The sequence below is a fragment of the Dasypus novemcinctus genome, chromosome 5, assembly GCF_030445035.2.
Source record: "Dasypus novemcinctus isolate mDasNov1 chromosome 5, mDasNov1.1.hap2, whole genome shotgun sequence".
Taxonomy (NCBI): Eukaryota; Metazoa; Chordata; class Mammalia; order Cingulata; family Dasypodidae; genus Dasypus; species Dasypus novemcinctus.
Window position 1 is genome coordinate 144,691,608 of NC_080677.1, and position 22,271 is coordinate 144,713,878.

General features: G+C 37.2%; 1 protein-coding gene across 4 annotated transcripts in view; it reads right to left on the bottom strand.

Annotated features, from left to right (window-relative positions):
- Nucleotides 1–22,271, bottom strand: part of ADARB2 (adenosine deaminase RNA specific B2 (inactive)) — a 627,544-nt gene that overhangs the window by 556,548 nt on the left and 48,725 nt on the right. The window lies entirely within an intron of this gene.

Sequence of the window (22,271 nt, forward strand, 5' to 3'; positions counted from 1 at the left end):
AATCAAAAGCAAGTGCACTCAGAAGGCTGCTTAGGACTAAGTAAATGTGCCAAATAAAGTCCCACGCTTAGCCTAATGTTCTGCACTATGCACAAGATTGCTCTCCATATGTTTTCTTAAAACTTATTTACCTGCATTTTCTTTCCTATCAAAATCCATAATTCAGACAAATGGGCTGACATTCTGGTCATTTCCAGGACACACTCACATCTTTCGTACTCTGCTCCTAGGTTCAACCTCTTTATTTCCTTCTTGGAGTAACCTTTCTTTCATTCTTTTCCGCATTTCCGTCTTTGCCCATCACCTATCACGCACACATACAGACAAGCTCAGCTTCCTCCACAAAGACTTTGTTGATTATACTAACCAGGGCTGATCACTTTAACTTCCAATATTCTATTGATAGGACTCTTTAACAGTTTGTCTATATTATACACTTGAGAAAGCAAGGATAGAGCCTATTGTGTTTTTCCAACAGCATTATGTACAGGAGCTTCCCAATAAAGATGCACTGAATGAATGAATGAAAGAATGAGTGCAGTGATTTACTGCTATTACATTTCATCTATTACTTCTTCCCCAAATCTCCAGAAAGACTTTGCATTAACAATTCACTATAGGTATGTCAGGGTTAAATTATTAATACAAGTCTTTTGCTAGAGGCAACTCATAACAAGCACTCACTGAGCATCTGAGTTACACAAGGCACAAGAATGAGTTTCCAGGATACACAAATAAATAATAATAATAAAGAAACTACTGTTCTTTTATATTCTATGAAGTCCAGAAGAGAAGTTGCACCCACTCAGATCATATAATAATCTTAATATTTTGCCAGAAATTGGCGACTCCAGAGAAGAATACAGTATTTCCATATAAATGACGGCTGTGTGTTAATATACTAGGTATCAGGGACCACTCTGGAGTAATGACTTAAATATGGAACTGAGAGAAATAGAAAGTGTCAACTATGTCTCAAGGCATCACCCGATCAGGAATCAGGTGAAAGCATAGTGGCCCCATCTCATGAGTAAAGCTCAGACTACTAATTGTACGAGCCGCCTCCCCCCACTCACACCCACACCCACATACACTACATCCTGAAATATTTTTCAACTGACTTATTTTCCTCAGAAAGAAAAGTTTAACTTGTAGTAGGATGAAGTAATTTTTATATCCAGGTTATGTGGACCAGAATAAAGTTCTTTCTAAATCATTCCCTCAAAGCATTATATTCTAAACCAGAACCCATCCAGATGATTCTTAATTTTCCTTTTAGCAACTATTTGCATAAGAAACTTCTTAAAGACATGTTATTATTATTATTACTATTTCATTTCTGCCTGTTATAGGAAAGTCCAGGATTTAAAGAGGCAAAATAGTACAGTTAAAAAAAAAATAAAGAAGGCTTAAACCAGGAATTAGGGCACAGATTGTAGTCCTGGCTCTGCAATAAATTATCTGTGTGACTTTGGGTAAATTGTCTGGCCTCAGGGTCATAGTTTCCTCCCCTGTAAAATGAGGTGATTGAATTGGACGATCCTGAAGGTTTCCAAGAGCTTTACTATTCTGCAAGTCTCAGTGAGGCAAAGCTCTCCAACGACCCTATAGCTCCACATTGGGGCTTTTGTTACCCTGTAACAGCTACCGTTCCCACCTTCAAAACAATACCTTACAACATTTATTACATATACAATGTAAATATTTTCACCCATTCAGGCTGGGGTGTTTGGTATAATTACCTGCAAACACTCCTCCAAGTCCTCGAATGCCAAGTGAGAGCACAGCAAATTAAAGCAGTGATTCAAGGACACATGGATACACCACAGGAACAGACTGACGTCTGTGTTAATGAATGCAAAGGGATAGCTCCAGGATGAACCGTGTTGGAGATGGTAGGTGATGCCAAGATGAAATTTCCTAAGAATAAGTGCTGCCATGCAGAATAAGGCCTTCATTCTCTTAACTGGTAAATGTTTATGTATAATGCAATACCCCACAAGCTGGAATATATAAATATTTAAAATAGACTTCCAAGAACCTTCTCACTATCATTTAACCTGACTCATGTAGGAAGATTTGAGGTTAACTGGAAGAAAAAGGTGCAAAGGAAATATGTGAAGATGGAAAAGTGTGGAGAAATAAAATATGGACAGATCTACATGATTCTGTATAAAGCTCTCACATGTAGAAGTGGCGGGAGACTAAAAGATTAAATAAGAACTGGTGTAATTATACCAAGGGGTTAGATTTCCTTCCCCATTTTCCAGGATGCCACTAAGGGTCTTACCTGGGCAACTGGCAAAAATATAATAACCCAAGTGAACAATAAAATAAGGAAGCAGCCTGACAAACACGTGGCAATTTTAAGGAGAACAGTACACATGAATGCATTACCTGAAAGGCTGTCTTAAAAAACAAGCAATCAGGGAAACAGCCTTTGGCCCAGTGGTTAGGGCGTCCGTCTACCACATGGGAGGTCCGCGGTTCAAGCCCCGGGCCTCCTTGACCTGTGTGGAGCTGGCCCATGCGCAGTGCTGATGCTCGCAAGGAGTTGCCCTTCTACAAGGGGTGTCCCCCGCGTAGGGGAGCCCCACGTGCAAGGAGTGCACCCATAAGGAGAGCCGCCCAGCGCGAAGGAGGGAGCAGCCTGCCGAGGAATGGCGCCGCCCACACTTCCTGTGCCGCTGACGACAACAGAAGCGGACAAAGAAACAAGACACAGCAAAAAGACACAAAAAACAGACAACCGGGGGAGGGGAGGGGAATTAAATAAAAATAAATCTTTAAAAAAAAAACAAAAACAAGCAATCAAACAAATAAAAATAACCCCAAACCCAGAAACCAAAGGGACCATCTAATATTTAGCAGTTTGTTTGCTTTCACTTCTAGGTCCATTATTCTCTTCTTTTTAACCCAGGTCAAGTATAACATCAGCATGCCCACTGGATCTCCAACTCCAGTTAATTTCTGTCAACTACTTCTTAGTGTTCAAAATGTGCTATGATGCTAACAAAACTTGACCTGCAATGACAAAGAAAATACAGTCTTTGCCTAAAAACCAAGCCAAGCTCATGGAACAGACGGATGGAAAGCAAGTAGACATGACTTTAACAAATGTAAATTGCATGTATTTGTTAAAATAAAAAGCATTAAAACCAATGGTAATAAAGACACTGCTGAAGCTGATAGTCTCTCATTGCAGTCAGAACAATCATTGCAAGAACTGTAGAGAGGGAAGTAACCAGCTGCTAAAACCATGTGCAGGCAAATAGCTGATACAGTCTTTAAAAAATAGGCCCAAATGTTTAAGGTCGAAAAATAAACATGGAATTGGAGTTAAGAAGAACACTGCTATTGAATGCTGCACTTCATCACAGGCTTGTTAGAGTGAACATTAATAATGACTAATGCTTACATACATTATTTTATTTTTCATAATTCTTTATGGCATGTACATTGTTGTTAATTCACAGATAAAAGCACTGGAATAGTTGTTCAAGGTTACTGTGGTGGTTTGAAGCTGTATGAACCCCAGAAAAGCATGTTCTCAAACCTAACCCATTGCTGTGGGTATGAACCTGATGTGGGCTATGGGTGGAAGGCTCTTTGTCTCTTCAGAGATAACTAAGTTGTTTGACTTGTGGGTGTGAAACGGTAAGAGGCTGCAGTCCTGCTCTTAGGGACCAGCAGGCTCCAGTCCCAGGAAATGTTTAACAAAGCAAGGGCTATAAACTTTAAGTATTTAGGGGAAATGCAAAAACCAAGGCTTATCTAAAATGTCTGGAGTCCTTGCTAAAAGCTTACCTAAGATGTGAAAGAGATATATGCTAATTGAAGCCTATTGAGAACTGAAACAAAGGGACCATTTGGCCTTTCCTCTCTGTATAAAAGACGTTTGAAAATCTTGTTCGGGGCTCGGGATTCAAACAGAAAGCTCCCGAGTCCGGCCGGCCGTCAATAAACCATTTTTCCTTCTCAAAATCATTCCTGAGTCCTGGCCTCTCTATACTAAAATAATTGAACTTCTCTTAAATTCCACAACATTAATGGCGACCACGAAGGGACAATAAATGAAGGCCAGAGACGGTAGCATTTTGCTGCCCCTTCCAAATCCCCGAGGAAGCCGGGAGGACTCGGGTGAACCCCAAATCTGGGCGCCCCTGGATTAAATTTAATCCAGAAAAGATGTGGGCTCCACCAGAATCTTCCCGACAAAATCAAGGGGCAATGGAAGGTCTGAAGAGAAAGATTCTGGGAACGAAAAAGAGCTCCGAACAGGGAAGAAGGTAAGACTCCCCGGGTGAGCAGAGTCTGGAAGGCCCTAGCTTTAATTGCTAGGAAGGGGAGGCTGATCACCTCCCGAGAGAACCCTAGTAGCCCCAGAAGGCTGGGGGGAAGCCGTTCTCTCTAGCTTGGGAAAAGGAGGAAAACCGGGGAAAAGCCCTGGTGTTTTGGGTTTGTCTAACTGCATGTTAGAATCTGGTACTGGTCTTATATCCACTAAAGGAGTGGAGTCTCGATTTTAATAGGAAGGGTATTTATAGGTTCGAGTCCTAATATCCTGGAAATTGGTCTAGATTAAGGAAAACAAAACTTGGTTACAGGAAAATGGATCGGCTTGTGGAGCTTGGTCTGGGTGTAAAGTTTAAACAGTGGAAAAGTCTAGCTGAAATCTTTTGTTATGGTGCTAATTTGTGAATGAATTTGCTTTATACCAAATGTTAAGTGTTCTGAGGTTTGTGATGGCTGTGGGGGCAGCCGTGGTGAAAATAAATATATAACTTGTGGGTCAGATTAGTGACCTTTGTGCTTCTGTCTGTGTCAGCTCAATGTTAGTGTCGGAGTTGTGTCCTTATGTAAAGTAGAATTACAGCTGAGCTGGAGCCCTCCCTTGCCATTGGCAAGGGAGTGAAATGATTCTGGGGCAAAAGCTGAGGAGTCTAGATGTTTGTGCATGTTCTGGTGTCTTGTCTCTGGTCTGGCCCTTTGCCGGGGCTTGGAGGCCATCTGTGTCCGCGCCAAGCACCCAAGTCTGTTGGGAATGTCCCAGTCAGGGTGGCTGGGTCCCTGGGAGAGTTGCCAAATTTGAGTAGGTTCTGTCTGCCCATTTTGGCTGAAAGCTGGAAAGGGGGGAGCGGCTTGCCCCTTTCCAGTGAGTCCACCCTTCTATTCATAAGCCGCATTCCTGTTTGTTGTGCACCCGACTGCCTGGAAGGGGGGGAAGTGAAGGAGGTGAAAAGCAGAATCAGAATAAATGCAGTAAAGTTCCCTCCTTAGGGTGTCAAAGCCAAAATATGTTTGCATTCTGCTCAGGTTCTTAGAAGGTATTGTAGTAACCTTAAGTAAGAGAATGTTCTGTGAAGGTAAAATTTGTGTTAAGGGTATAAATATAAAAGTTTTACAAAGCATTGTTTAAGGTATTTAAGTGGCTAATTGCAGAAAGTCATTATTTAACAAAACTGAATTGATAATAATAATAATAAAAGGCAATTTTATAACAAACTTATTCGGCAGCCAATCTCCCCTGCCAACTTACTTCCAAAAAAAAAAAACTGTTTCTGGTATTATATGCTACTAAGTATTTAAAGTGAAGAAAAGTTCATTATTTTAACAAACTTGGTTAGTATTAATGGCAATTATATGTTGCAAGACGTTTGCCTGGTAACTTAGTATGTGGGATATATGGAGTGTGTTTTTATTGTTAAGGAAACAGAAGATGATTTTGTCCTAAGATAAAATGATTGATTATTGGAAAGAGTAGAGTGTGGGACAGAACCTGAATGAATACTGAAAGTGTAGAAGGTTTGTGAAAGAGAAATTTTTATGATTAAATTGAGTAAGATCAATATATAAAGAAAATCATTTATCAATAGCTTCTTGTGCTTTAACCTCATCATATCCTCAGTGTTTGATGAAGAGTCTTACCTCTTTTAAAAGAACATTTTATGTTCTAGAAATCAAATCCTGAAAAGTAGCCTTTTATTTCAAACTAACTGCAAGAGATTTATTCTTTCACTTTAAAGGAAAAATTAAAGTAATAGTTAAGTTCATTTAATATGTTATAAGTTGAATGAAAGGTATTTAAAGGTGTTATAAAATTAATAGGTTTTAAAAAATTAATAAAAACTGTAACTAAGAGTTAAAATCATTTATAAATGCATTTATATTGTAAAACAGTGGAAAGACAATAACTGAGATTATAGCTGGGTGAATTTAGCCTGAAACTATTATTTAAGTGTAAATTCTACACTAACCTTTCCTTTGTTTATGGTTACTTCAAGCCTAACCTCACCCTTTGCCTTTGCCTATGGTTATTTCATAATTGAGAAGAGCTGGGACATCAGTGTCTCCTCTCCTGGTATTAGTAACCCTTTCTCTCATGAATTCAAGTGTAAACTAAATAAATTGCTGCCTGATAGAATAAGGTTAAATGGCCACTGGAGTTTTATTATCTCCAAAGACAAAGGGGGGTGGAGGGGGAGAAGTCTCCTGCCTTGACGGTCAGTGTTCCTAAGAGTGGCAATTCATGAGAGAAAGCAGTCTGTCTCCCTGAGGCTTCAAATAGCCTCAGTAAATATATAAAATTAATCTTGTTGCTTATCCAAAATTCTGCTAATTTCAAGGTAAAATATAAAGTTCTAAAACAATGGTGCTAAGGCATTGAGAACATTTTGGTTATTACAATCCATTAAGTAAGAAAGAAAATTCTTGTGGTAAACTGCATGGTCATAGTGCAAATTAAGAAGAGTTTCAAAAGTCTTTGAAAAGTTTAAAGTAACTAAAGTCATGTTGTGTCAAACTATTCATGTCTGCCTATTTGCTCAAATTGTTAAAAAATATGCAGTTATATTTATAAATATTCTTAAAGCCCAAATTGAACTAAGCAGGATGAAAAAGTCATAGAAATCTGATTATGGAAACAATTGGGAAAGGGCCTCCTCTTTGCAAGAGCTTTTAAGGCAAGACTAGGTGTGGCAGATTAAACCTATCTACTAGGCTAGGGAATTAAGAATCAGTTTGCCTGGTAATTTCCCAGTTTAAACCTTTGTCAGCCATAAATTGGAAAAAAAAACAAAACAAAGATTAGGTTAATTTTCACAGAAGAAAAATGTTGATGTAACCCGGCGGCCTGCTGCCTCAGTCTCCCACTCCTGGGTTGGACCGCAGTGGAGGAGACCAGTTTAGGCCAGTCCTATGGGCAGTGGAAGGATGCCCAAGAAGGAGCTAACTAAGTCGGTGCCATTTCAGCACTAAATTCTATTCCTTATTTGACAAAGGGGGGGAGCAGGTAAAAACTAAAATGGTTGGAATGTGATAGAAGAAGCAGTTAAATCAAACTTTTGCGTGGGAAAGTTAAATCTCAGATAAGCTGTAACTTCTGAAGTATCCAATCTATGGAAAAACAGGAAGAGCTTGCATGCTAGGCTTAGGGGTATAAATTGTGTCATTTTTCTTTGTTCGGGGCAACAGCCATATCTGGCTCTGCGCCCCTTCTTGCAAGATTGAGAATAAAGTATTTTCTTCTCCACAATCTGGTGAGCCTTATTTTCTTCCAGAAGATTTCTTTCCAACAAAATAAGGTAATTAGTGGCTCTATTAACAAATTTCAGTAAGTAAAGGAAAGTCCATAAAAACTATGGAGAGATCTTTCCTGGGTTATGATTTTAAAAAATTAAGTAATTGTGTAATGTGTTTTGAAACCTGGAAGTCAGTATGCATGTGTTTTAAAACCTGGTAGTCAGTTATGCTTTTAAATTAATAATTTTCATAACTTAAAGAAAAGAAGTTTTAGCTTCCTGTAAGGGAAAAAGAGAACATTCCTTGCATAAACTATTATGGTTTCAATTTTATTTAACTTGAGTGTAATCTCCCATAGTTAATTTATAAACTAAATTAACATATGTACAAATCTTTACGGTAATGAAAATTGTAAGTGAAAATTGTAAGTTCACATTGGTGAAATTAGGCTAAAGGGAAAAGATTGTAGATATGCTCTCTTAAATAAAGAGTAAATTTCTTTCATTGGTAATTGTAATTTAGTAAGTTTATTTAAACATGAGGTGTCTAGTCAATGCGGTTATAGTCAATTATAAAGAGTTTGTAAAACATCTTCCAAACTGAAAATGTTTAAATAGTTCTAGTTGTAGAAGTCATTGTTAACTAAAGAAACTTGGATTGGTATTGGTAGCAGAAATAACTTCATGATAATAAACCTGTCTGAAGGCCACTGCAAAATACACATTTAAGTAAATGATAATAAAAAGTTGTCTTGATTCTATTGGAAAAATTGTTTTCATTCTAACAATGAAAAATAATATTTTTCCTCTATTACTAAAGTAAAGCACCTACTGTTATCTTCATAGTAAAATTGTGTAAGTAAATAGTCATTTGATATATGTATTGCGTTAAGTTGTTTAAAATATATATAAAACAAGGAATAAACTTTAACATTGTCAAACTCTTGTGCATTCGAACCAGGCCTTGTATACATTACAGGTGGCCTCTCCATGTGAGTTATTGGCTAGGCTGGTCACTGACCCCTCAATTAAAAATATGTGCTATATCAGTCTCTGGTTCTGCTCCTGAAGTTGATGGAAACTATATTGCAGTTTCAAGCTCCTGCAGCCAATAATGACTCGGTACAGCCAAGTGTACAATGGATATCGCTTCCAGACTGGCACTGTTCCATGGTGCCAGAGAGCGCTATGCACCAGGCTAGTAGAATACTGGAAAATCTCTCTAAGATGAAGGATGCTGCAACTTGCTCACTGCGTTGAAGAACATGCTAAGTGGAGCCTTGATACCAGGAGACTGTAAGTAAAACTTAAACACAATTGGCATTATGGCCTGCTCTCATGGAGAGATAACATGTAAAGTATTACAAACCTGAAACTCAAAACTAATAATGGCAACTCTGAATCCTTATGCATTAAGTAATACATTAGTTAATATTAAGTGCTGTACTTTTATCCTGTACTAAATATATGCCTAATAATTGTAATGTTATCTTTTCTATTTTGGATCAAGTGCAGAAGTATATTAGACATGTTAAATTCCTGGTAAAATCATTTTCTAAACAGTTAATAACATGTCTATAGAATAAGGTGGCAGTCTCAGCCAGTCTCAGTTAGCAAAAGTGAGGCTTGCTTGCTGATGGTGAGTCACCTATTGAACAAGTCAAAATTGCTAGAAATTGTACAATGAAAACCAAGGTGTAAAAATCTTTATTCTGTAGTTCTGATCACTCCCACAGGTGAAAACTAAGAATATTTCCAAATTAGTGTTCTAATCCTGAGTGAAGCCAGTTGCCCAAGGAGTGCCAGTTCACCAGGAGCATCTGACAAAGCGAATGAGTGTCAATCATTGAACAGCTTGGAATGTGTCTTCAGACAAAGCTAAGTGTCTGTTGCAATTTCTCTCTAAAGATGGATAACTTAAAAAAGAACATATATGCTGTTCCCACCAGCTTTTAAGGAATGCCATCTTTATAGGCACCTAACCTTGTCTACCTCTGTAATCCAATGTGTCCTCTTTTAAAAACAGGTATTCCAAAATTTTAATTAAGTTTGTTTCTTTCAGAGTGAACATCTTATTAACCATATGAAACCAACTTCGTACAGAATGCCAGATCCATCTTGCTCCAGTTAGAATAAATTAAAGAGTTTTACACCTTATTAGGCAATGACTACAGCCCATGGCCAGCAGGAAGCAGTTACAGAAAAGAGATCGTCTCCCTTCAGCACCCCTTTTAAATTAAAGGTGTAAACTCTTTAAGAGTAAAAGAAAAGTAATAGATGGATCTGGAACCTGACTGGAAATCCACGTGAGTGCCAGTGGCAGCAGAATAACTGCGGGAGGCCCCTGCCCAAGATTCTGCTGTCCAGAATGAAAAGTTCTAAACTTCTAAAAACGGTCCTTGATGCTGTACTAAAGACTGATAAATAATCAGTCAAGACAACAAACAGTCATCCACCTCATAGCTACAACAATAATTACGCCAAAGCTTAGCAAGTTAATCTTTGGCAGAAAGGGGGGAATGATATGGGCTATGGGTGGAAGGCTCTTTGTCTCTTCAGAGATAACTAAGTTGTTTGACTTGTGGGTGTGAAACGGTAAGAGGCTGCAGTCCTGCTCTTAGGGACCAGCAGGCTCCAGTCCCAGGAAATGTTTAACAAAGCAAGGGCTATAAACTTTAAGTATTTAGGGGAAATGCAAAAACCAAGGCTTATCTAAAATGTCTGGAGTCCTTGCTAAAAGCTTACCTAAGATGTGAAAGAGATATATGCTAATTGAAGCCTATTGAGAACTGAAACAAAGGGACCATTTGGCCTTTCCTCTCTGTATAAAAGACGTTTGAAAATCTTGTTCGGGGCTCGGGATTCAAACAGAAAGCTCCCGAGTCCGGCCGGCCGTCAATAAACCATTTTTCCTTCTCAAAATCATTCCTGAGTCCTGGCCTCTCTATACTAAAATAATTGAACTTCTCTTAAATTCCACAACAAACCCACTGTAAATAGGACCTTTTGATGAGCTTACTTCAATTAGGAAGGTGTGGCACACCTCAATCTGGACAGGTCTTAATCTTATTACTGGAGTCCTTTATAAGTGAAATGAAATTCAGAGAGAGAGAGAGAGAAAGCCACAGGGGGAGCAGCTAGAAGCTGAAACCAATGGAACCTGGCAGAGAAGGGAGAGACCAGAAGAGGCCACCATGTACCTTGCCATGTGATAAACTAAGGCAAGGAACAAGAATTGCCAGCAGCCTGCCACAGAATGCCAATCTTTGCAAAGAAAGCATTGCCATAATGATGACTTGATTTGGACTTTCTCTTAGCCTCAAAACCATATGCAAATAAATTTCCATTGTTTAAGCTGAACCATTTTGTGGTATTTGCTTGAGCAGCCCAGTAAACTAAAACAGTTAACTAGAAATAGGTAGCATTAGAATTACTATTGAGATATGTCTGACCCCAAATACAATAAACTTTTTCATTATGACTCATGCATCTCTTAGTTATTTCTGAGAGTACTAAAGTTGTTTTTCATATGGAATCTGAACTGACCTAACTAATGACACTTCTGGATCATTCTAGAAGGAGGAAGTAGGGTACAAAGGAGAGGGTGATCATACAGATGACCCAGATGAACAATTTCTAATTTGTTTCCAAAGAAAGAAAAAGGTGTGAGAATTCATCAAGGTTAAAAGTTTGCCTTGTTCATTAGAATGAAACTTGAAATATTTTGTAGTTATGTAATATTCTGAAAATTTACAGGGATTAATTTCCTTATTGACTGCAGCAAATTGAGTCCATTCATAAACCAACCTGTCGGCTTTAGGTATAGGATAAAAATATTGTGGCAAAAAGCACTACTTGCTTTAATACCAATTTCACCAATTTATTACCATCAGGCCAAGACAGTGTATAATAGCAAATGTTTTCCAGAGTTTTACATATCTACCATACTTTGAAATACTGAATAGGATAGAAAGGGGGAAAAAGGACACCATAATCATTCTTATATAGATTCCCAAATAAAGAGTAGCTTGGTTGGAAGACCAAAGAAATTCCCAAGTATAGCTTGGTTAGAAGACCAGAGAAAGGCAGATTAGGCAAATAATTGCATAAGAAAATGGTGAGAAAATGTCACAGGGCAGTATGTGATTAATGCATTTTGCAAACAATGGTTCTTTAGGTTCAGAGGACACTGCTCTGAATTGAACTATTCAAAAGGATTTTGTAAAGAAAGAATGACTTTAGGTCCATGACACTTGAAAAACCTCTGTCAGTATGTCCAAATTCTTGAACTTGGTGGGGAAGTTTATGTGCTATGATGAAAAGTGTTGATAAACGAATCCCTCTTTAAGGAGAAGAAGTGCATTTTAAGACTAAAGAGAGTTATCTTAATTTAAATATGAGAAATACATTTTTTAATGATTCTGTGACGCACAGAATTGAACTCCATCTATAGTATCTAATATCTTATGTCAAAAATAATGTTTTTTTGACATGCATAGCATAAAAACAGACTTTTTATGAGATAAATGTTTGAGTATACAGTGGAAACCTGAAGTCATCTTTCTCAGTTATTAAAACTTTTTAAACATATATTTAAATTTCCAGAACCTGTTAGAAATCCTAAAAAATACTTTTAGAACTCAGAAGAGCATTTAATGCAAAGTGTTTGTCAAAGGGTTCAAAGCAGAATGTTGTGTTGAAAACAGAACTGATAGAGAGATACAGAGACAGAGAGACAGAGACTCAGAGAATAACATAATGGGATTCCTTGAAACTGTTCAAATTGAAAGAGTTAAGGGAATATAATTTCTTCTCAAATAGATAGGAATTGCTTTACATTGGTCTTTAAGTTATTGATAACAAAGTCTATGGAACTGCTTGTAATTTACTTTCTATATCTATGTGGAAGACACTTTTCCTTATTTTCAGGTTTAACTGATTGATTCAAAAATTCATGAAGCTAAATTTATTCAAAATGCAGAATTTCACTGGGTATCAGAATTTTCAGATTTTATGTTAAATTATATAAAACTTCAAATTTGACTTATCTTAGTAAGCACCTCCCTTCAAATCAAAATCTCAAATATATATTAGCAATATATAAGAAGGTAAAATGGCTTTCTTAAGGTGATATTATGAGTAAATAGGGTACAACTGAGGGTTTGAGCATCTCCTAGGTATTTATCTATTTTGTTAGTTTTCATTCATGGGAATTTTTCTGGTATCCATAAAGGAATGGGGATAGCTGAAAGGGATTACACTCATTACTGATAAGTAAAACCTCAGGCATATCTCCAGACAGTAAATTAGAGATGGCAACTTTGCAGTTCACTAAAATCTTGAGGATTTTTGTTTTTTCAAAATTTTCTTTTCTATGAAGAGGGCAGAAATGACACCCAAAAAACACATATGTTTACATAAGATTTGTATTATCTCTTATTCAGAAGCTGGATCACAGAAAGTTCTAGATTTCCCTTTTCTTTTGTCCCTTAATGAGAGTTTACACATCTGTCAAAATGGGAATTACTTATTTACCGCCCCTGTTGCCAAGCTCCTTGATTATTTTATAACCTTCAAACAGTGTGTGCGCGCTCCCTGGTAGGGTGCCTGTGTGTGTGCTTAAGTATCGTCAGATGGTACTGGATCAGGCCACATTTTGGCAAACAGAAAAACTGCTTTCTCCAAAACATCTTCCAATTTGAGAGATGTACAATAGAAATCCTCCGTGAGTAACGGAGTTGAAAGAGAAGCCATTGAAAACAGTTCTAAGTCACAGTCCTCTGCGCTGTCAGGGCTGGGGGTGGTGAGGATTGATGGGAAAGAAAGGAGAATGGAGGACTGTGAATTACCTCATGGCTCATCGACTCAATTTTCCTTTTCAAAAGACAAATATTATGTTGTTTAAGGATCTAAACCTAATTCTTTTTCTATGAGCAAGGAATGCATATTATCCAGTCTTGGGTGTGTGTGTTGGGTGGGGGGGGGGAGAGGGGGAGGGGCATGGGGAGGGGCACTGGCCTCTTTTTTATTGCAAGAGTTAGTTCATTCATAACCACTTGAAAATAAGTACATGTTGCCATCATTTTGATTCCTTTGGGGGTAAAATAATTCCTAGCCCACTTTGTGTCATGAATATATTGTACACAAATTCGCTGTATGCTTCAACCTTTTCTTTTCCTCTTTTTTACAGTCTTTTAACTTGTACACAGAATTCTAACTAACACATGGGTACTAAAGGGATTATAGGATACTATAATAGTTTTTTTAGAATGTGCCAAATACCTGAGAAAATTTAGAATTTTCTTGGAACAAATTTCAGTAAATTCTCATTTCCTTACAAAATTAAATGAATAAATAACCCCCAAAATTATTATTTATTGGCTTTATATTTTAAAATATGTAATAACCTTTTAATTAAAGTGCAGCACAAATTCAACAGAGAAATGGGAGTCAGCTCAGGAGGATTTTACAGTTTTTAACCTATTTATATGAGTACCTCTTTAAAAATTACATGCTCCTGAAAAGTACCGCCAGATCTATGTTAGCTAGAACAAGGTTTCTGACAGAAATTATTAAATAAAATGTGACAAGCATTTACAGTACACCTTGGAGAGAGACTGAGTGGTGGATTAAGGCTTTAACTTTTCTAGTGAAAATACGTACTTTGATGGTACTGAAACAAGCTTGCTTCCGTGCAGCCTGAATCATATCCGTTAAGGTAGAGAGACATGTTGTAAACTCTGAGTTTTACACTCCTTAAAAGCAACCCAAGTCTGCTCAACCTTCACAAAATTATTTCTTTTAAGGTTGCTAAGCTTTTTTTTTCCTCCCTCCCTCCCTCTCTTCTTCCTTCCTACTCTCCTTCCTTCCCTCCTTCCTTCCTTATTTGTAATAATATAAATTTGTAAATAATCTTTACAAAAACAAAAACAAAAATGAATGGAAGCTAGTTAGTCAAGAATGGTATCTTAACAGTAATCTTAATTTGATCATAAAATAATTGATTCTGAGTTGCCATAGGTGTGTCACTGGGTGACTGGGGGAAATCTCAATGGCCTATGAAGATAGTTAAATTAAATGAATGGCTTGGGTATAAACTGGTTGGAATGAATCAATTGAGTTGAACAAAGAGAGGATGATGTACTGGGAAGTAAGACCCAAATAGGTTTAAAGTAATCATAGTTTGAAAGCTACAGCTGCTGCAAGCTTTTGCAATAATGGAATTGATGCGCGGTTAATTTGCGTGAAACTAGAAGGTCTAATGGTGTTTAGGTGATAAGAAACAAAGACTGCAGGGTACTGATGGAGTCTATCAATCTTCTGGGGAATAGCTGAAAGTTTACCACATGGGTAAGGAAACACAGGATCATGAATGAAATGGACGTCAGCTGTGCAATTAGCACATGCTGCCTTGTAACATACTTTATCTTCTCTTAGTATGAATATATTATTTTACTAATTAAGCTGTATACACATTAAGTTTGGAGGCTAAGTTTTACACCATTCCATATTGTGTTCAGAACAGTAGACACATTAAGAATATAATAATAATTACATTTTGTTAATATTAATGTTAATAATAATAAATGTATATTGTTGACCATTCTCAGACATGCTAATCTAAAGCAATACATATATTGAACTTTGGCATTTGAAATGTTCGGCTAAATCATCATAATTGAAGTCTAACATGAAGAAATTAAGTGTTTTACATACATATCACCTACTGCCTACTTCTCATCTGCACTTCCATACCACAATCAAATGCCTGATTTCCCCACTCCTCTTCTCTAAGTCATTGTGTTAATCTCAGTGCAGGTTTAAATTGTTATTATGTGGGTTACAGAATAAAGCTTCTCCTGCCATATCTGCTTAAATGAAGAGTTTCATGACATTTTGAGTCATCCATTAAAACATGATTACTATTTACATATTCTTACTGCAGGTATATGTGTGGCTCGGTATCTTCTCCATAGGTGTGACCAAAGCAATTTAACAAAATCCATCAGATACTGAAGGTAACATAATAAAACTGCTATCTAAAATTCACAGATTTTAAATTTGCTAGTTTAACTGCCTTATTCTCCTTGCTTGACTTTATAAGACAGAAGAGTTTTAAGTTTGATTCATGGGAAGCAGATGTGGCTCAACTGATAGAGCATCCGCCTACCATATGGAGGGTCCAGGGTTCAATACCCAAGGCCTCCTGACCCGTGTGGTGAGCTGGCCCACATGCAGTGCTGCCACGCACAAGGAGTGCCATGCCACAGAGGGGTGCCCCCCATGCAAGGAGTGCGCCCTGCAAGGAGAGCCGCCCTGCATGAAAAAAGCACAGCTCACCCAGGAGTGTAGCCGCACACATGGAGAGCTGACGCAGCAAGATGACGCAACCAAAAAGAGACGCAGTTTCCCAGTGCCACCTGACAATGCAAGCAGACGCAGAAGGAAACACAAAGAATGGACACACAGAGTAGACAACAGGGGGGTAGGGGAGAGAAATAAATAAAATAAATCTTAATAAATAAATAAATAAATGCATTTGATTCATAAAATAAATTTATAGTAATAACTATAACCTATTTTAAAGAATCATGGACACATATTTACATAATTTTCTTTGTAACAGAAATTGACATGAATTTTTGTGCCAAAACTTTTAAAGATGACGGAGCCCATGGATGTTGGTAAGAAGGCAGGGTGAACTTGTCGAAGTTGCCTCCCTTCCAATGACAGGAATTCTGATGGAAGAGCCCTGGAGGGACAGAGATGTGTCTAGCATTTAAACATTTTGTGAATGGGAAAAAACGCCATCCACCTCCACTCCATTTGCCTCCACTGTTTCATAGATTAATGAAATTTGAATGGGAAAATATTAAAGTTAGTGCTTATAACATGACAGATTTAAATAGAACAGTTTAAATGTTTGCATGTCACATATGTCACTTAGATTCACAGCCTACTTTAAAAAGGGCTCTGAGCAGATGGCACTTCACTTATAATATGATTTCTCTTCAAATATATGGTAGAGGATTGCATCAAAAAGAAATTTATTTTGAATAAAACAATGTAACCTACTCCCGCGCCACTCAAAAAAAAAAGGGGGGTGGGGTGGGCAGGATGCCCAGATTGCTTGATTGCCTGCCCAGGAAGATAGGAAGAAATGATAGATCTTGGACATAAATCACCAATGGAGAAATTGGAGGTTGAGGTGAGAAAACAGAATTTAGCAACAAAAATCTTACTTTGGTCTTCCTGACCATTCTTATCCTTTACTGTCCCTCCACCAGAGTGCATGCCATTGCCAGTCTCCACAATCAGCCTTGCGGGGCTCCCCTCTATGGGTGTGGGACCGGGTACTCCCCTGAGCAATGCCCGCATTTGGAGAACAGAAGATACGGGGTCACCGGAACTTGCCAGCCATCACTCAGCCCCTTTCCTGTGGCTCTATTTGGGGGAGAATTCGCTTCTTTGGGTGCTGAGACCAGGCGGTGGGCAGCACAGGGCTTGAGGAGACGCAATCTACATTCAGCCCTACTGTAGATTACATTTAGGTGGTAAGTGCCTCAGGGCAGGCCTGGGTCTTCCATGAAGAGTATGTGCCTAGTAAAACGCAGTATATATCGGGTGCTTGAAAAATGCTACTGTGGAATGAAAGCAACTAGCCATCTGGGAACCTTCCACATCCTCCCACCTGCTCTCCCAATACTTACTTTATACATGCCCTGCTCCCTCTATCTCTCCCCACCTTGTAAAATAATAACAACAACAACAACAACTGTAGGTTGTTATTAAAAAATAACTTCTAATTTACTTGTTCAATCTAAGAGGGAAATTGTGATTTAAATTAGCACCTGACTATACCTTAACCTTGTTTGGCTGGCTCCCAAATCATTGCTGACATTATAAAATGATTTTATAAACCTCTATATTATTTCTACCTCTGATACCAAAGATGAGGGGTGGATAAGTCTTTTAAAATACTTTTAAAGTAAAAAACCATTAGTAATTATCAATTAAAAACTATTCACAAAGAATAAAAGTCCACATACTGAAAAATCACCTCACTTCCTCAGTACTCTTTACTTTAGAATCAATGTCAGCAGTGCCTTATGTATCCTTTTCTGATGTCTTTTATGTACATAGGAACACCCACATGCACCCATATATGCAATATATAGAGAGAGAGGAATAATTCCAATACCCTGAACAATGTAGCTTGGAGAACATTCCACTTTGCACATGCAGAAATAGTGTATTTTTAAAAACAGATATTGTATTCCATTCTACGGGTATAACAATTCATTGAACTAGTCTTCTCTTGATGGACATTCAGGTTTTCTGCAAGTTATAGCTCTTACAAGAAATGTGGCAATAAGCCAAAAGATTATTTGTTGCATATATGCATAAACATGCAAATACATGCATATATATTAAAATGAAATTGCTGGGTCAAGGATTCTGTGGACTTTGGATTTTGATAGACTTACATTGCCTGCCAAAAAACACTCACATCATCAATTATGCAGGTGTCTCTTTTCCTACATCTTTGAAGTGCTTTTAAATAATCCAATAGAAAACTGCAGTATTAAAGAAACAGCAATTTTTAAAAGAAACAAACTTCCTTTAGGAAGCCTGCTTATCTAAGACTTTCTGATATTAAATATTTGGTGGGTAGAGGAGAAAAACAACACGTTGCATCCTAACACATCCGTTACTTATTGGACAAAAGTCTATAAAAAAGACAAATGAAATGAGAGATTAATTTCCATTGAGAATTCACAGCTAATGCCACAGGGCAATGTTGCAGCTTATGTTTTCCAGCTTGTAGAAACATGTGCAGTGCTGAAGTTTAACTAATGATAGTTTCCTGCTAAAGAAACAGTAACAGAAAGCCTTGTTTTGATATCTAATTAAAATGTGAACAAGCTGTTTTAGATGTTAGCAATTTACAACATATCTGCTTCAGGATATTAAACACAAATTGTCAGGTGGTGGTAGGTTCTAACTAATCTGAAGCTTTGGTGTTAAGAGATAAAAGCCCTAGATTTGTTCCAGACAGGGTGGTAAATGTTGGGTCCTAAGACAAAAATTGTAGGGCTGAACATACTTTTATTTATCAGAAATGGTTACTTGTTTGTCAGTCCTTCTCCACCACAAAGGTTTCTTGAGGGCTAGTTTAAAAATTTGAAAAAGAAAAGAGAGAGGGAGTAAAAAAGATAGATACCTGCTTATTCTTCATTTCTTTCCCGTTTCTCATATTTCTGTACACCATACAGCTTCCTCTTTCTTATATGCTTTGTGCAATGTGTTGCCAACTCCTGTTGTCTCTACCTCCTGAATGTCTTTTAAAATCCATCTAGACTTTCCCATCCCTATTACCAACACCACCCCTAATGCACAATTCCATCCTTTCTCAGTTGATTCTCTTCCACGTCCTCCTGTTCATCCTTAGACCTTTATAATCCTTTCTCCACACAGCAGCCAATAAGAATCTTTTCTAAAGACAAATCTGATCTTGTCTATGCAAAACGCTTTAATGAAACTTGGCATATGTTGATCCCTGCTACCCTTCAATCACCATTTCATGCCACTTCCCTTCAGGGTATATGTACTCCAGTCATCCTGGCCTTTTACTTCTGGAAACTTACCATGTTTCTTTTGCTATAGGATCGTTGTTCTTGTTCTTCTCTTTGTTAAGACTTACGCCATCCAGTATGGTAGCCACAAGCCACGTGTACTATAAAGTGTACTCATATAGCAGATTTTCAAGACTTTCTTTATATAACAAAATAGTGTAAAATATCTTATTAATTACACATTGCATTGATGACCTGTTGAATGCATAATATTTGGATCTCTTTGGGTTAAATAAAACATTGTTAAAATTAATTTCAGCAGTTTCTTCTTAATTTTTTAATGTGGCTACAGAAATATTTAAAATTACATGTGTAGTTCATATTATGTATTAACTGCAGACTCCTGGTTTTACAGTTTCTCACGGCTAATGCCCTCTACCACCAACCACCATGCTTGCGTACGCATGGTTTCTCCCAGCTTCATCCAGTTCACTGATATCCCTTATTCAGATGTCAGCTCAGATACCACTTCTTCAGCAAAGACTGTCCCCTCAGAACAGACGTGCTTCTGTTGCTATAAATTCTTAGTTTCATGTGCTTTCCTTTCTCAAGGACTCAATGTCATTTCTAAGTACATATATAGATATGATTATTAGTTTCATGTCCACCATTATAAGTATATTTAAGTTTCAAAGGAAAGCATGTTCGAGTCCCTTATTTTATAGCACTCAGGCATATAATGAGGGCTTAATCAATAGAATATTTTTAGTAATTGAATCTGAACCACATTCAGCTTTCAGTAACTGGACCGCTGGACTGCAGGGAACTCTGTCTCTGACTGGAGGACAACAATGGTCAACGTGAAAGAGTGAGAATTCAAGAGTATCCTACATAAAGGACTTTGTCAACTTCTGTGAATAATAGTAGGGAATCATTCTTTTCTAATGCCGATTATTTAAACTAATTTGTGTGAGCATTTCCCCTTGGTCATCCAAGAAACTCAAAAGAGTTGTCAGTCATTTTATATTGATAAAAACAGATTAGAGAGGGTGTAATATAGAGACCTATGGAGTTTATGGAGTCTTATTGCCTCAGATTACATTCAGAGACAGCCACTTGTGATCTACCAGATATTTCCATAAGATTTTGTCCATAGTCCCAAGTTCAACAGGGATAGTTTTGGACCCAAGTATTAGGGTCTTGATTAAATACCCTAACATATTATGCAGCAGGTATGTCTTCTTATTTAGCATAATGAGAGCAAAAGACGGGTAGAATACACTGTTATTTGCACCAAATCTATGTATCAGATGCTGCATATGTCAATAAGTAACTGATTTTCTAATAAGGGCTATCTAAAGTAAATGTCTTCTCTGCCTGGCTGCTAGAGAGCTACAAATATGTTCTCTCAGAACTGAATAAAATGGACCGTGGGCATAAGTATGGTTAAAATACCTAATAAGGTACAGTAATAACAGAATTGAAGTACTTTTGTTTTTTTCTTTTCTTTTATAGAATTGAAGTAATTTTGACCTCAGGTTTCTATTTTGATTATCAAATAATTGAAGACTATTTGATTAGTATGTTAGTTGAAGACTAACATTTATTCATCCACAAAATCTTGAGTTCAAACTCCCCCTCCCCAACCCTGCTCTTCTCCCCTATCTTCCAAGAGTTAGTCACAAAGCCTTCAGTCTTTGGAAGACTCTTACTGTATCCAAAACTAAAGATTTGATATCACCTGACTGAAACTCATTAACACGAATGTGTTAACTCTCAGGTATTTGCTAAACCCTTTATCTCTAATTATGGAATAAATGGCTTTGTCTATTGTTGAAGGCTATGGAGAGCATCCTAGAGCTTAAAAGTCTCGGAAATTTAAACTGTAAGGAGCCCTTGAAACATCTGGCACCTAACTTTATTTTCTAATTGATGACCCTGGGTCTAGGGAGATTAAGTAGCTTGCCAAGGTCACCATGTCTAGCCTTGAAGGTAAACTTGCCTCTATATCTTAGGGTCCTTGCAAAGTGAGCAGCTGCAAAGCAGCCAAGAAGAACTGAAGACTCTACAAAGCTGGAGCCAAAACAACCACCACAAATTCTTTTTCCGCTCTCATTTTTGTCTTCTTTCCCATACAGTAAAAAGATAAAACTACGACTCAAAACAACAACTAAGCATAACAAAATAAATTGACTTTTTTTTCTTATAGGATACTATGTAGAATTACTTCACATTCAAACAACCTACACTATTGCTTTCAAATAAACAGTTGATAGAATAACATGATAACATTCTTATAAAGTATACAGAAACTCATTCATTCTCTAAAATGTATCATTATCGCACTAAGGCAATAAATGGGTCCCATTCAGTGTGTTAGCCTTCTTTGGCAACACTATTCTGAGATCCTCACTGTGAAGGTAAAATAGATAAAAACTTGAAGTTTTAAAATATAACTTTAAATTTCCATGGCAGTTATATATTGAGAAATACAAGAAAAAATAATACATTTCTTGAAATTCCTTACCTTATAGAATGACTTTGGGCATTGTGTAGTGTCTATTTATTTCAAAAAATATGTTTTTAAAGACTCAATATTCAGTTGAAGCTCGTTAAGTGCAGGCTATTAGCACAGAAACACCAGCCCATGTTCCACCCTACAGTGTTTCTCAAAGCATATGCCTTGGGCCACTAGCTCCCAAGAATGGCAGCAGGCATTACGCAAAGAAATGATTCTCTCATTAAGTGCCCTTGGGAAGGACTTGAACCTTGCTTTAATGAAGGATTTCTCAGAGACTTTCAAATTTCAGTATAACATTGTATAACTTATTGGAGTATATGGCATGCAAATTTCCCATATTTATTTTCTTACTTTTAGAACAGGTAGCAAAATAAAAATTTTATTTTGCTCAGATTTAATTTCAAAGAGTAAGTATTTCTCTAAAATATTGTGTACTTTTAGCACACAGATTATCTACAAGGAAATGCTGACTATGTTTTACTTCTTGGTGTGAAAGTCAAAGGTTTGGAAATCCATGCTTACTGATGGATATGAAAGTCTTTAGTGTATTAAGTAGCATTATGTGATATTTGGCTAATTCATTCTTTTGAAAACTGCCAGGTTAAAAAAACTACAATTAATCTTTTGTGAGGGTCAATGGAGTATAAATAATGG